This window comes from Phaseolus vulgaris, chromosome 8 (genome assembly GCF_051622355.1).
Source record: "Phaseolus vulgaris cultivar YP4 chromosome 8, ASM5162235v1, whole genome shotgun sequence".
NCBI classification, from domain to species: domain Eukaryota; kingdom Viridiplantae; phylum Streptophyta; class Magnoliopsida; order Fabales; family Fabaceae; genus Phaseolus; species Phaseolus vulgaris.
The window spans coordinates 49,768,991-49,784,527 of NC_143505.1; the positions used below are offsets into that span (position 1 = coordinate 49,768,991).

The following is a 15,537-nucleotide window of genomic DNA, read 5'->3' on the forward strand; positions in this document are numbered from 1 at the left end:
TTTTGTGTTTCACTGTCTTTTCAAATCTGATATTTGTGCGTGTGCTGCTGGAAATTCTCACTGCATAATCTTGTGATTAATCTTGCTGAATTAAAAGCTTTTCAAACAAAAACAGTGCTGAAATAAATCTGTTCATTTTCACATAAATCGATTTATTTTCTGTAAAACTGTGTTAAATACTGTTTCTGCGAGAAAGTTTTAAAAGGTCAATTCACCCCCCCCCCCCTCTTGAACTTTGGCACTATTAAACCCAACAAGGTACACCGTGTATTGGTGGACCAGGGAAGCTCGACAGACGTGATATTCTGGACGACCTTCAACAAACTGCCGTTTTCCCCTAATCAACTGAGGCCTTATACTGGTTGTTTATACAACTTTGCGGGAGACCAGTTGGAGGTGCGTGGGCACTTAGACCTGAGGACCACTTTCACAGATGGTGCTGCCTCCCACATAGAAAACATCAGGTACCTCGTTGCCAATGCCCCCTCCGCTTATAACATATTGTTGGGTTGACGTACACTGAACAGGCTAAGGGCGGTAGCATCGACGAGGCACAAGAAGATGAAGCTGTTTGACTTGGGAGGAAAGGTGATAACCATCAAGTCAGACCAGAAGGAGACTAAGAGATGTTACGAAAATAGCCTCAAGACCAAGAGAGGGGTGTTCATGGTCACCACCAGGGCACCAAGTTAAGTAGGGGTCGCCCGTGCAGAGATCGCCCGGGAGAGGCGACCCGAACCACCAGGAGACGTCTTGGAGAGGGAGATTGGAGGCAAGACGTTCAAACTTGGAAAGTCACTAGGCCAAGCAGCACAAGACCAGATTGTGGAGGTCATAGCACGACATCTGGAGGCCTTCGCATGGTCTGCCTCGGACATGCCAGGCATAGAGCCAGACTACTTGTGCCATCGTCTCACCATGGACCCCCAGGTCAGGCCTGTCCGCCAGAGAAGAAGGAAGTTCAACGAGGAGAGGCGACAGGTCATAAAAGAAGAGACGAAGAAGCTGCTGAGCGCTAGCCACATAAGGGAAATCCAGTACCCTTAGTGGTTGGCAAACGTGGTCCTGGTGAAGAAGGCCAACGGAAAGTGGAGGATGTGTGTTGACTTCACCGACCTCAACAAAGCTTGCCCGTAGGACTCCTATCCTCTACCAAGCATCGACGACTTGGTGGAGAGTGCCTCGGACTGCAGGATGCTCAGTTTCCAGGATGCTTTCTTTGGGTATAACTAGATCAAGATGCATCCCAGGGATGAATGCAAGACGGCGTTCATGACAGGGTTGTCTTGCTACTGTTAAACAGTGATGCCCTTCAGAATGAAGAACGCGGGCGCCACCTACCAGAGGTTGATGGACAGAGTGCTCGCGCCCATGATAGGGTGAAACGTGCAAGCCTATGTGGACGACATGGTAGTGACCTCACAGGTGAAAGATCAGCATGTGGCTGATTTAGAAAAGTTATTCACGACAATAACTAAGTAAAGACTGAAGCTGAACCCTGAGAAGTGCGTGTTCGGGGTGGAAGCGGGTAAGTTCTTGGGTTTCCTAGTCACCGAGCGTGGGATAGAGGTGAACCCAAGAAGTGCGCTGCAATCCTCACGATGAGAAGCCCAATCTCAGTGAAGGAGGTGCAACAGTTGACAGGGCGAATGGCCGCTCTGTCTAGATTTGTATCAGCTAGAGGAGACAAGAGTCACCCTTACTTCCAGTGTCTGAGGAGGAACAGCAGGTTCATCTGGACCAGGGATATGTGGGAGTACCTGGCCAGTCCCCTAGTGTTGTGCAAGCCAGAACTGGGTAATCCACTCCACTTATACTTCGCTGTGATGGAGCGGGCAATCAGTTCGGTCCTTGTGCAGGAGCAGGACCAAGTGCAGAAGCCTATATACTTTGTGAGCAATGTATTGCAAGGGCCTGAGGTAAGATACCAGGCCCTAGAGAAGGCAGCACTGGCAGTGGTGTTCTCAGCTGGGAGACTTCGCCATTATTTCCAAAGCTTTACAGTGGTGGTGATGACAGACCTGCCTATCCGCAAGGTCCTATAGAAGTTGGACGTGGCGGGAAGAATGGTACGATGGGCAGTGGAACTATTAGAGTTCAATGTCCAGTACGATCCCCGAGGTCCTATCAAAGGCCAAGTCTATGCAGATTTTGTGGTAGAGCTCTCCTCGGCAGATGCACACCAAGAGAAAGCCGACTTCCGGTGGGTGCTCTGTGTAGATGGGTCCTCTAACCAACAAGGCAGCGGGGCGTGTGTCATCTTGGAGGGACCGAATGGGCTATTGATCGAGCAGGCCCTACAGTTCGCCTTCAAGGCCAGCAACAATCAAGTGGAGTACGAAGCCCTCATCGCTGGCATGCTATTGGCAAAGGAGATGGGAGCGTAGAATCTGTTGGCGAAGAGTGACTCCCTATTAGTCACAGGTCAGGTGACTGGAGAATACCAGGCCAAGGACCCTCAGATGGCCGCATACCTAAGGTACGTCTAGATTTTGAAGGGGTCATTCGCGGTATTCGAGCTGGTGCATGTCCCTAGAGAGCAGAATGCCTGAGCTGACTTGCTAGCTAAGCTCGCCAGTTCAGGCAAGGGGGGCAGACAAAGGACGGTCATACAAGAAACCCTGAAGACACCTCAAACTTTCACCGCAGATAATCTGGTGGGGGTCCACCAGGTCAGTACGTCTAGAGGAGGGGCGAGGAGTCATCGGTCACTGACCCAGGAGACATTGAAAACTCCCAAGGTAAGCACATATCCAGTCCTGGGGGAGGAATCAATGCAGGTCTGCCTAGTCGAAGGAGGAGAAACCTGGATGACACCCTACAACCGCTACCTGGCTTATGGAATACTCCCGTTGGAACCCACAGAAGCCAGAAAAATAAAGAAAAATTCTGCCAAGTACACTCTTATTGATGGAGAGTTGCTCAGACACGGGTTCACCCACCCAATCTTGGTATGTGTAAGCGGAGACCAATGCGCACGTATAATGGCGGAGCTCCACGAAGGGATATGTGGGAGTCATATCGGTGGTCGATCTCTAGCATCGAAGGCCATTCGTGTGGGATACTATTGGTCAATTGTAAGGGAAGACTGCACGAGGTACGCACAACATTGCAAACAGTGTCAACAACATGCTGACTGGCACAAGGCGCCGCCAGAAGAGCTCAGGTCGATTTATAGCCCTTGGCTATTCCATACATGGGGAATCGATATCTTGGGGCCCTTTCCTTTGGCAATAAGGAAAATGAAGTACCTCGTGGTCGCCATAGAGTACTTCACGAAGTGGATAGAGGCTGAGCTAGTGGTGCAGATCACGGCCCACAAGATCCAGCACTTCGTGTGGAAGAACATAGTGTGCAGCTTCGGGGTACCGAGCGCTTGGTGTCTAATAATGGCACACAGTGTGAAAGTCAACAGCTGCGCAAGCTATACTCAGAAGTTGGAATAAAGCAGGTGTTCGCATTAGTCGAGCAACCACAGACGAATGGGCATGTCGAGTCTGCCAATAGAGTCCTGCTTAGATGTCTGAAGAGAAGGCTCGAGAAGGCCAAAGGAACTTGGGCAGAGGAGGTTCCTAAAATTGTGTGGGCTTACCACACCACTCCCCAGCCCACCAACAAAGAGACACCCTTCAACTTGGTGTCGGACGCGATGATTCCCGTGGAGATCCAAGAGACCTCGCCACGCTTCCAGAACTTCGTGGTTGAAGAGTCCAATGAAGAGAGAAAGGTGAACCTGAACCTAATGGATGAGGTCAGGGAGGAAGCAAGAACTAAAGCTGATGCATTGAAGAGAAGGGTGGAGTACAAGCACAGCTCGAAGCTGAAGCCTCGCCAGTTCCAGGTCGCCGACCTGGTGATGTGGAAGGCCCACCTATATCAACTAGAGACCAAGCTGTCCCCCAAGTGGACTGGTCCTTTCAGAGTGACAGAGGCCCTTGGGAATGGGGCATACAAGCTTGAGACGCTGGAGGGAGGCGCAATTCCTCGTACATAGAATGCGACCAACCTCAAGTTCTACTTCAGTTAAACTTTAGCATTGTACATAGTTCTTAGGAGACGCTCTTTTTCCTTTATAAGGGTTTTTTAATGAGGTCACCCAATAAAATTTGATTGAAGTATGTCCTCGAATGTTTTGTACAATGCAAATACGAACTGTTTCCCTTGCGTTAGAGGTCTTGAGAGCGGGAAAGGTAGGTTTGCAGATAACACCTCCCCCCTTGAGTGAGAGCGCTAAGGTCGAACGAAATGGTTCACCAGTGAAATCCTCCTTCGCCTTTGAGCGAATATGAGGTCAGATACGAACCGTTTGCTTGGGTTAGAAGTCTCGAGAGTGGGAAGGGTAGGTTCGTAGAGAACACCTCCCCCTCGAGTGAGAACACCAAGAATGAACAAGTATGGTTCACCAGAGAAATCCTCCTTCGCATTTGAGCGAAGATGAGGTCAGATACGAATCGTTCCCTCGCGTTAGAGGTCTCGAGAGTGTGAAAGATAGGTTCGCAGAGAACACCTCTCCCCTCGAGTGAGAGCGCTAAGGTCGAACGAAATGGTTCACCAGTGAAATCCTCCTTCGCCTTTGAGCGAAGATGAGGTCTGATACGAGCCGTTCCCTTGCGTTAGAGGTCTCGAGTGCGGAAAAGGTAGGTTCATAGAGAACGCCTCCCCCTCGAGTGATAATGCTAAGGTTGAAAGAAATGGTTCATCAAAGAAATCCTCTTTCGCCTTGAGCGAAGGTGAGGTCAGTCATAAGCTTTCCCTTGGGTTAGAAGTCTCGAGAGTGGGAAAGGTAGGTTCGTAGAGAACACCTCCCCCTCGAGTGAGAACGCCAAGGTTGATCAACGTTGTTCACAGTTAAATCATCCCTTGACTTTAAGTAAGGGCGATGTCAGTTCAGAACCTTCCCCATGGGTTAGAAGTCTCAAGGGTGGGCAGGATGGTTCGTAGAGAATGCCTCCCTCCCCGTCGAGTAAGAACGCCAGGGGAAAGAAGTAAGGTTCGCCAGTTAAATCCTCTCTTGACTTTATACAGCAAGGACAAGGTCAGTTATGAGTTTCTCCTCGGGCTAGAAGTATCGAGACTAGGCATGATAGTTCGTAGAGAACAGCCCCCCTCTCAGGTGAGAGCACCGTAATGGAGACAGTGCGGTCCAGAAGGTGAGTTCTCCCCCAAACCCATGGTGGACAGATAGGGAGCAAACACGATTTCTCCTTGGGCCAAGAAGCTCAAAGCGGGATAGCGCGGAGTGCACCTCCCTCTTGAGCGAGAACGCCGAGGCGAGGTCATCACGACTCGCCAACGACATCAGTAAAGCGCCTCCTTGCTCAGTAAGATAGGGGCAAGGTCAGTTAAAAGGTGTCTCTCTTCCATGCCTTGTGAAGCAGGTTCGAAGAGCGACTCTCAGAGGTTCCCTCACCTTGGTGTATGAGAGTGAGTTCAGTTACAGGTTAGTGTGCGCACCCCCGCTGCCTAAAGAAGTGCATACGGTAGGGCGGGGGTAGGTAAGCGTGCTACCTAAGGTTCAAGTGATCGTAGACGTTGTTAGCAGTGTTAGCGCGAGGCGCGACAGTTAATGGTCAAAGACGAAGAATGCAAGTTAAAGTAAGGTAAAGATGCGACATTCAAACAGATCAAGACCAAGGAAACAGTTCAAGCAATTAAAGGTTTAAAGCAATTAACAGTTCGGACAGTTAAAATCAAATCAAGCATTTACAAAAAAAAAAGGAGGATTGTTCATTGAAAGACTAAATACAAGCTAAGAGGGAGGAACCCTAGGAACAACTTGCCCATCTACGACACGGTTCGACGTCACGAAGGGTGAGGTGTCCATCTTCAGATGCACGCAGGCAAACTGAGCAAGGGCATCCTCGAACCCTATAGCGTAGGCACCGACAACGTCCTCGATGAGTTCTGCCTCGGTCTTCTTGAAGGCTTCAGCTTGTTCGGTGAGTTCAACCTCCATCCGGCCAAGTTGCACCTCCTGATTAGTGGCCCTCTCCTCCAGCTTGGCCATCTTGGCCTTGGTTGCTTCGGCCTCTTCTTCCAGTTCAACTACCCTGGTGCACAGAGGCAAGACCCTTGACTCAAGATCGGTATAATCTTTGCCTTTGTCGAAGAGCCGCTTCTGGACGTCCCTTTCAGACTGGCGGATACTGCTGAGTTGTTGCTCCAAAGCAGTTTCACTAGCTGGACCAGTTCCCCTTCTTTTTCTCCTCCACCAGAGCCAGATCTTCCTTGGCCTTCGCCTCCACCAGGGCCAGGTCCTCCTTAGCCTTTGCCTCCACTAGGTCCGGTTGCTCCTTGATCCTCACCTCAGTCTTGCTTGTGAGGGCATTTGATTGGGCAAGGAATTCGCCAATACTGAGGCCCAAGCATTCTCTTATCGCGTCCTCGTCCACGTCCTCTGCTACCCCTCGTTGGAAGCCTTTGAGGGCATGTTGAAGGATAGTGGGCAGCTCGGGGAGGGTGGAGTTTGCTCATTCCCAGGAGTGCTCTCACCACCACCTTCGAGCGCGAGGAGGTCGTGAGGCGAAGAAGCGTTTGGCGGGTGATCCCTGAACGATGCAGGGCAGCCAACGATGGTGGAGTGGGAGGTCGCCGCCACCACTGCCCTTCGCCTCTTGAAGACGGGTCCTTCTGCAAAGTACTCGTCGGATTCAATCTCCACGACCCCTTTGTCCTTCTCAAGAGGGGCAGGAGTAGGCGAGGCCCGGACAGCGGCCAGGGGGACTGCGACAATGGGAGCAAAAGGGGCGGGGGAAGGCACGACATGGGCAGAGATGGGAACGAAAGGAGCTGAGGCACCCGCGAGATCAAGTGCCCCTTGGCAGTGGGCAAGGGAATTAGCTAGCCTAGCCCTCTTCTCTTCGTTCAGCACCATGCCTGCGCCAAAACAAGAAGGCATGAGAAGGCAGTATTCACCAAAGGCAAGAGATCAGTACATACACAAGCGTGAAGAAGCAGATAATAACAGGCAAACATAGTGAAGTGTAGAAGGTAGCATAAACGAACCGATGTAGCCCTTGAGGCTTGAGGCGCTGAACTCATGTTTGATCAGTTGGCTAGTGTTGAACACTGCCCCTAGACTTGAGAGAACCTGACAGACTTCGCGATCGGGAGGGGCCAGTTCCTCGAGATTTTTGGGCTTCTTAAGTTTCAGTTCCCTCACCCAGTATAGGGGGAACCTGTCCAGCAACTGGCAGGAACATTTGCACCCACCGTGGGGCACGATCTAAAACACTGTCCCACCAGCAAGAACAAGAAAGATCACCAGGATGTCTCATAAGGCACGTGAACCAAGGTGTCGAGGTGTGGTCAGGCATCGATCACCAAGATGTACTGATGTGTCCTTGGCAGTATAGTGAGGGCGATGAGAGATCGGACATCGGTGAATCAAACAGTAGAGTTGTGCCATAAAAGGTGGACCCCAGACCACACACCAGTTATCAGTGAGGGAGAAGCCTAGGCCACGAGAGTCCATGCGTGTAGTGGGAATGGCGCGTGAGCAACTAGGGCACTCCCAGGACGGGTGACCCCAAAGATCAGGTGCACGAGGTGGCATCCAGGTGGTCATTCCGTCAGAGGTTGCACTCCAGTTACGGTGCCCTACGCGCTAGGTTATCCTAAGAATGGGTAATAGTGGCGCTAGGGCACACCCTCAGAAAGCCTATTTTGGGTATTGGAAACAACGGAAACCCTGGACTATATAAAGGGTAAGGATAAATCTAGTAAGGTACGTTATTCATTTGTGCCGCTCCACACACAGTTCACACAGAGCTTTTACGCATAAGAGTTTTGGTGTTTCCTAGCCCTAAGATTGACTTGAGCATCGGAGTGCAAACGACCTCTAGGGTGCCCCTTGTCTTTGTGATTTTAGGTGTTAGATTGAGAGAAGCACGAACGAAGGCACAGAGAATCGGACGTGGGAGTATCGTGAGACGTATGAAGAACGATCGAGTCAACCGGCAGGAACAATCCTTTTATCATTCCATATAATGTTCGACAAGTTTATTATATACCATATCCAACATTATGCAGAGACAAACGTGACTGGTGTATTGCAATCAAAACGAAGCCCAAAGGTCGTATAGATTCTAATGATCTAGAAGTTGAAGTGCCATATCAAGTTGATGAAATGTCACATGTTAATGAAGTTATTGAAGTTGAACAACTTCCAGGATTAAGATATTTAGAGGTTGAATTTGAAGAAGTGGACATAAAAAATGTATCATTATTTGAAGATGAGATAGATGAAGAAACAAATGAATGGGAAGAAGACAAGTGAAGATGAATATGGAGATGACTTTGACATCTCTAGCTCTGAATAGACTTAAGCAACCAGTGTTAACAAATAATATCTATTGTAGGAACTACAATGGTACTGTTGTTGTTAACAAACTATTTATTACTCTAGTTAATTTGATGTCATATTCTTGGGTTATGTTTGCTGATGAAATTTTTGCATGTTTATTTGAATTTTTTTATTGAACTATATTCAATATATTTTTCTCCATTGATAAACTTATATTACCTTCATTATCATTTCATGTCATATATATAGATGTCATCAGGAGGTTCTGATCAACCATCACCGAGTAACAACAAAAAGAAAGGAAAAAAAACCTTATGTGATAAAATTGTTATCACGATTTAACAATCAAAATCCATCATCCAGTCAACCCAATACACATATTCCTTCTTTAGCTCATGGATCTACCCCACCAGTAGCAGATGTTACCCAATCCACCCCACTTGATGGATTTGTGCCTTCATGATCGAATTCTTTGATTGAATTTTGGAGAGGATTGGGGAAAGCTTCAATGGATGAGGCGTGCAAGGAGCTCACTTAGAGCTTGTGGTTTCCTTGGAGGTGCATGCTAAGTATGGAGAGTGATAAGTGAGGCCTAATCACTTGAGCTAGGTGGAGAATTGAAGACTAAAGTGTCTATCCTAAAAAGGCAAGACAAGAGTAGAATTGGCTCAATATTTTGACAGCAATTTCACTCATTCATTAATCTTACCAAATGAGAGCCAAACACCTCAATTTATAGGAGAGAGGGTTGAACATTTTGGATCCAAAATTTGAAAATTCAAAATAAAACTCTCTAATGAGAAGGTGCTATGTGGAGTCATGCTTTCCATGTTTAGCTCACACATTCCATGCTAAATCCTCTCCACTTCTAGGTTGCCATGTGGACGTCCATGTGCTCCATGCCAAGGTATTTTCGTTCTCCAATATACCCTAGACCTTTTAGGGTTACATTGGGCTCAAAGAAGCCCAATTGTTACCCTAACTAGTCACTTTAACCCTAACTAGTCATATTTTACTATTGGCCCAAAAACCTATGCTACTTGGCCCAAATATTCGGTCCATTTATTTTATGTTACTACCCATAAAATCCTAAACAACTTTATACAATTTATTTAAGCTAAAGCTTGGCCCTCAAATAATGTTGATCAGTCAGCAGAAACTCAGTCTTCTCGTGTTCTTCTGGCTAAAGCTCTAGTTTATGTTTTGATGACTTGGAGGTTTTCTTGAATATGTTTGTACATTCCTTCACCCTAGATTTTTCCTCTTGATTGGGCCTACAAAAATAAACAAAAGCCCAATTAGACTCATATTTGCAATTAAATCAATAAACAACCTTTAGATCTTCATCCTCCTTATTATGGGGTTGTGTGTGGCTGGACGGTTTCCAACACCATCTCCACATGTTGGTTGTAATGCATCAACCCTAAACCCAAATATTACACCATCTCCATATACAAATCTTGGAGGGACGCATTCAAATTTTGTAGCCAATAACTTAGAGGACGAGGTCCTCTGAACTGGTGATCACCCTCTGATTCAGTCTATTGGGGGAGGGTAAAAATATAATAAAATTCAATTTATTTTATTTACTATTATTGTCTTATAATTTTGACTAACTTTGTTTGGGTATTTAGGTTTTATCCATCAAAAGTTGCATCAAAGGCCATCACTGCCACCATTAAGCAACAATTTGGTGAGCCATGACTAACATGGCGGGCAATGTTTTAAGGTACTTGTTTTTTATTCCCTTTAAAAATGCTTATATTTTACAATTTGGATTGATGATTTTTGTTGTTTTTCAGAGGAAGGTCACATGGAGGGTTGAGGATGAGGAAAAAGTTAAGAAAAATTTCCATACGAAGGCTTCTCACACCCTTTCACAAATGTTTAAAATGGCTTGCCACGAAGTTAAACGACCAGAATGGATTGGCAATAATGTTTGGAACAACCTCTTGGAATAGTGGAACATGCCTCTGTATCGATCCAAATGCAATACAACTAAAAAAAATTGTTTGTCTGAAAAAGGTGGATGTCTGCATACCGGAGGATCCATTAGCGTGCATGAACACGCTATTCGTTTGGTATGACTTCCATATAAAATTTTGTATTAATCTATTACCTCCTTAATTTATAAAATGTTTTCTTTACAAACAGAGGAGCTTGGTCGCTCGGTCCATTTTGATGAAGTGTTTCAACAAACACATATAAGTAAGAGTAGTGAGAATTTTGTAGACGATAGATCGAGGCAAACACATGTTAGTTTTTTCTCAACATGTTTTAAATTTTTTTCATGTACATTAATTACTATGATAACAAATATTTTTCATTTTAATAGGAAGATTTTCAAAGTAGATTCTCTCGAGCAGCATCTGAGTCACAATCTACGTCTGCCTCAATATCTACTCCATTAGATCCTGTTGAGGAGGAAAGATTAAGAAACAATTGTTGGTTACAATCTGTAGGTGGAAGGTACAAGGGAGGAGTATATGGGGTTGGACGTGTCGAGCGTTAGGACGATTGTGTTGATCGCTACCTACAAGAAACACAAACATCTTCTAGTAATAAGAAAGTTGATTCAGAAGAAATTGTTGAACATAGATAGCAGATACAACACATGAATGCTTAGTTTCAATCCTTTCAACATTTTATGATGCAATATCTATCACCTGAAGCAATAGCAGCTGTACAAAATATTTTTCAACAACCAAATATCCCGCAACCAACTCAAAAAAATCATATGCAAGACAATGATGAAGTACAACATGATAGTAATCATGATGAACAACAAAATTCACCTGGTCAAGATTATAATAATTATTCGCTTCTTTAAAACTTTGTAATGACTTGAATTTCCTTTTATTATATGTTTTTAATGTTTTAAGGAAACATACATTTGGATATTTTGAACATTTGAAAATAGAATTGTATTTATTGGCAAGCCTGAATGTTGATGGATATTGTCTTTGAATGAATTCTGAAAACTAGAATTGCTTTCAATATACGCAGGTTCTGAACAGAATTCTAGTGCTTACAAATATTGAAAATACCGCACAGCGTTACATACAAATTTATCCGTATGTAAGCTTGCCCACTGTTACATACGGATTTATCTGTATGTAATAAATCCGTATGTAAGTCTGCCCACTGTTACATACGGATTTATCGGTATGTAAGTCTATACCGAGTTACATTTGGATATTACACGCTTGGCTCTCACTGGTAAGCTCCTCTTCGCCTAGTCGAACTTGGCTCGAGCCTGGGGGCTTGTGTACCGAACAGGAATGCTCGGGACCTCGGTCCAAGCATTTAGGTATTGGTCAGCTCGATTTTGGGCCCAAAAGGCGGGTCATGAGCTCGACCTAGATGTTGGTGGTCAGTTCAGAAAAGATCAGTAAAATAGAAAGAATATTCATATTGGTTATAATACATATGTTAATTAAATATAAATAAAGTTGTTGTGAATAAAGTAGCGAGCACTAGAAAATAAAGGTGCCTGTGAACATAATGTTTTTCTCTTATGATTATATGCTTTCTATTGAGATTATATGCTCATCAGAGAAAGTTATTAAAGGGATATCTATAAAAGGGGCTTGAGACCATGAGTAAAGGTACGCTTTTTTTGAATACTTAAGACTAAAACTGAATATTTACTTTGTATGCTCTCACTGACTTGGTCATCAGAGTGTGATCAACAGGTAGAGCCCCCTTTGTCCCAGTGGAGCAGCATCTCGGAGCACCAATTGGAGACAAGTCAGAAGCGAAGCTCGCCATTTAACTCAAACATGACAAGAAAAGCAAGGGTAAGCTAATGAAAAGAAATTCCACAACATATCTAATTCATGCAAAAAGAACCAATTAAACTAATCATTATAAACATTTCTTTAAATGTTGTCATATAAAATTTCAATACCAATTCCATCATTCATATAGATCACACATATATCTATTTTCAATCACAATCATTGGATTTGATTTCAATCCAATTGAGTACTCATGAATCCATCGTCCTCCGGAAGACTCATTAAGTATGTTGCTATCAGAGACTAACATTTGATCCAAAGATTATCAGCGAATCCAAGAGAAAGGATCAGAGTAAGTTCAAACATCCAATACCGGTGTGTATGAACTCCCTCTCAGCTTCTCACCACTTGATATCTTAGTCTATACGACTATCATCAGTGAAGATAGAGAATCTCTGTTAACCATAGACTTTTCATACTTAATGCCATCAAACAACAACTCATACATTATTCCAAATGTATGACATCAATTTCATAAAATTTTCATCATTCATATATAATACATATTATTCAATCACATAACATTTAAAAATTTATACTATTCAAGAACTTTTCCAGCATAAAAAAACAATAATTGAGTTTCAAAATATCAAAATATAATATTTATACATGTTCACACAACAAAATATCAAACAATTTTATCAAATAGCATCCCTGCTAGAGAAATTGAAACTTGGGACATTTAGGAACGTAGAGCAAGTTATCCAAGCATTACCAAATTTTAGTACGAGCTTAATGAAGTTGAGAGAAACATTTTCTCAACTGGCCCCACTAAGATTGATGACTAAATCATCGACAGAAAACAAAGAATAAGGGATCTTTAGAGTAAAAATGAACTTACTCTATTTGAAAATCTAATTGGGTAGAAATGTACCCTAACTCCTTAACTACAACATGGTGTGATCAGATTTTGGAATAAACGAGGTATGACAGAGAAATTGAAGAAAGAAGGGAGAGGGGGAGAGAAGGGTGAGAGAGGATGAAAGAGGGTTATGATTCTGTTCCTTTTCTTCTTGATTTTTCTACCTTGTTATATGTAAGGTTAGAAGATCTCTAAAATAATTTTTCATTTAATACTCTTAACCTTGTAATATATCTTAAAATATTTTCATTCAAGTTTAAAATAAATAAAAAATATGTCTTATGAATTATTATTATTATTATTATTATAACATTTATATACATTTAATGCATGAACTTGTGTATGGAAACGGTGAAAGAAAATTTAATGCGTGAAAAAACTTCTTAAGAAAAGTTATTGGTTCATAATTTATAAATATATAACCTATATAAATATCAAATAGAGGATCATAAACTATAAAGAAATAACTCATAAATTAAAAAATAAAATTAAAAGAATTAAAAAGAATTTAATATTTTTATGAAGCCATAGAAGCATCATAATAGCCTAGTCTTTCAGTTTTATACAAAGGTATGTTGATATATAAGAATAATAAAATTATAATAACCCCTCATAATAAATTTTCATTAAAATTAAATATTTTTAAGTGTTTACATGAATATCTTAATCATAGAATTATTAGCAACACATTCTTCTTTTAAGGAATCACTTGAAAATTTAAATCATTAAAAAAAATATACTATAAGAAAACTAAAAATATAACCAATCAAAATCATGAATAGTAAAGAAGTTTTATTAATGACTATTCTATTAATAGAAATTAGGATAAGAAAGAAATATATTTTTCTTATAAACTATTCCAACGATAACAATCATCTTTTCCTTTAGAAAAAAATCAAACATTGTCCATCTTCTATAACTGCCTAACTACATAATACACATTTAAGGATTAGAGTACTTAATGGTACTCCAATTCTTATAACAAACAATCCATATAACAATACAATACTACCTAAACACTAGCAACTACTATTGAAATGATGCACCTTATTAATCTGGTTTATATAATGAAACAATTATTTGTTTGGTATTTTATTTTCCTTATCAAGGTGCAAATATTTTTATATAATCCAATTATAGTAATGATAAAATTAGTAATTATTTTAAAATATACATCTGCATTTCTTTTAATTTATTAATAATGCAAAAAAAAACTATAGTAAAAAGTACGAAAATCTAACATCACAAAGGTTAGTGGCTTTAAAATATGTTTTATTCACTTGTAAAAATTATTTTATTCACTAAAAAATATTATACTTTTTTAGATTTAGTTCCTCTTTAATAATTTAATTTTTGTATATAATAAAATTAGTATAGGTTTAGTCTTTCGAAACAATAATTTTTAAAAAACTGATAAATTTTATCTTTCATGAATATATACCTTTGGCTCATTCTCAATGGCTTTTAACTTCTCACCACCATCTTGGTAGTCGCATGTAGTAATAATAATAAAAATTAATAAAAATCAAACATTTTGCTTCACAAACTTTCATTTTCAGTTAAACATTTATATATGATGTAAGTTTGAAAATTAAAGAGAAAAACTAAAAATTAAAGATTATTATGAGACAAATAGGAAAATACATGTTGGATACCAAATTTTAAAGATGAAATATGATGATGGTAGTGCCTCCAAAAACAAGATTAAGAAATGAAGATAAATTAGGTAGATGAAATAAGAAGATTAAGAAATAAAATAAGAAAAGTGATTTGTAGAATTATATGTGTGCTTACAACTAATTAAAAGTGATATGGGCTTTCTCTCTAAAATTGTTAAAAGTTGCCTCCAAAAATAAATGTGTAGAGAAGTGAAGTGGGAAATTAATGGATTTTGTGTAAAATTACCTTAACTTTAATAAATCCCAAGAAACTTGTATCTCTTATAATAACCCCTCATAATAAATTTCCATTAAAATTAAATATTTTTTAGTGTTTACATTAATATCTTAATCATGAAATTATTAGCAACACATTATTCCTTTCATGAATTACTTGAAAATTTAAATTCTTAAAAAAATTATACTATAAGAAAACTAAAAATACAGATTAGAATTTAACTTTAAAATATAACCAAGCAAAATCATGAAGAGTAAAGAAGTTTTATTTATGATTATTCTATTAATCGAAATTAGAATAAGAAAGGGATCTATCTTTCTTCTAAACTATTCCAATTATAGCAATCAGTTCTCCCATTCAAAATCAAACATGGTCCATTTTCTTTGACTATCCAATTGCAGATGCTACATGTATCGTGATCCCTTCTTGTTTTGTAAATAACAAACTTATGCAAGACGGAATCCCATTGAAAGGAACAATGGAACAACGTTGTTCCAAAGACGTTAATTTGGAATTTCCACCGAAAAGAAGTATTAGGATGCAAAAGTTGCACACCAAGATCATCGTCAGCAGATTCGCAGTGAAGCAACAGGTCTCGACCTCCTTGTAATCCATTTTCAACAATAATAGTTTTTTCTGAATCAGAAAAACTTGTTAAAGGTTGCCCAAGCAGA

At 41.3% G+C, this 15,537-nt stretch overlaps 2 pseudogenes; both read left to right on the plus strand.

Moving 5' to 3' along the window:
- The window catches only part of LOC150025634 (uncharacterized), a 43,043-nt pseudogene extending 32,913 nt beyond the window's left edge, over window positions 1-10,130 (plus strand).
- Window positions 10,131-10,272: 142 nt separating this feature from the next.
- LOC150025635 (uncharacterized) lies at window positions 10,273-10,931 on the plus strand (annotated as a pseudogene).
- The last annotated feature ends 4,606 nt before the right edge of the window (window positions 10,932-15,537 follow it).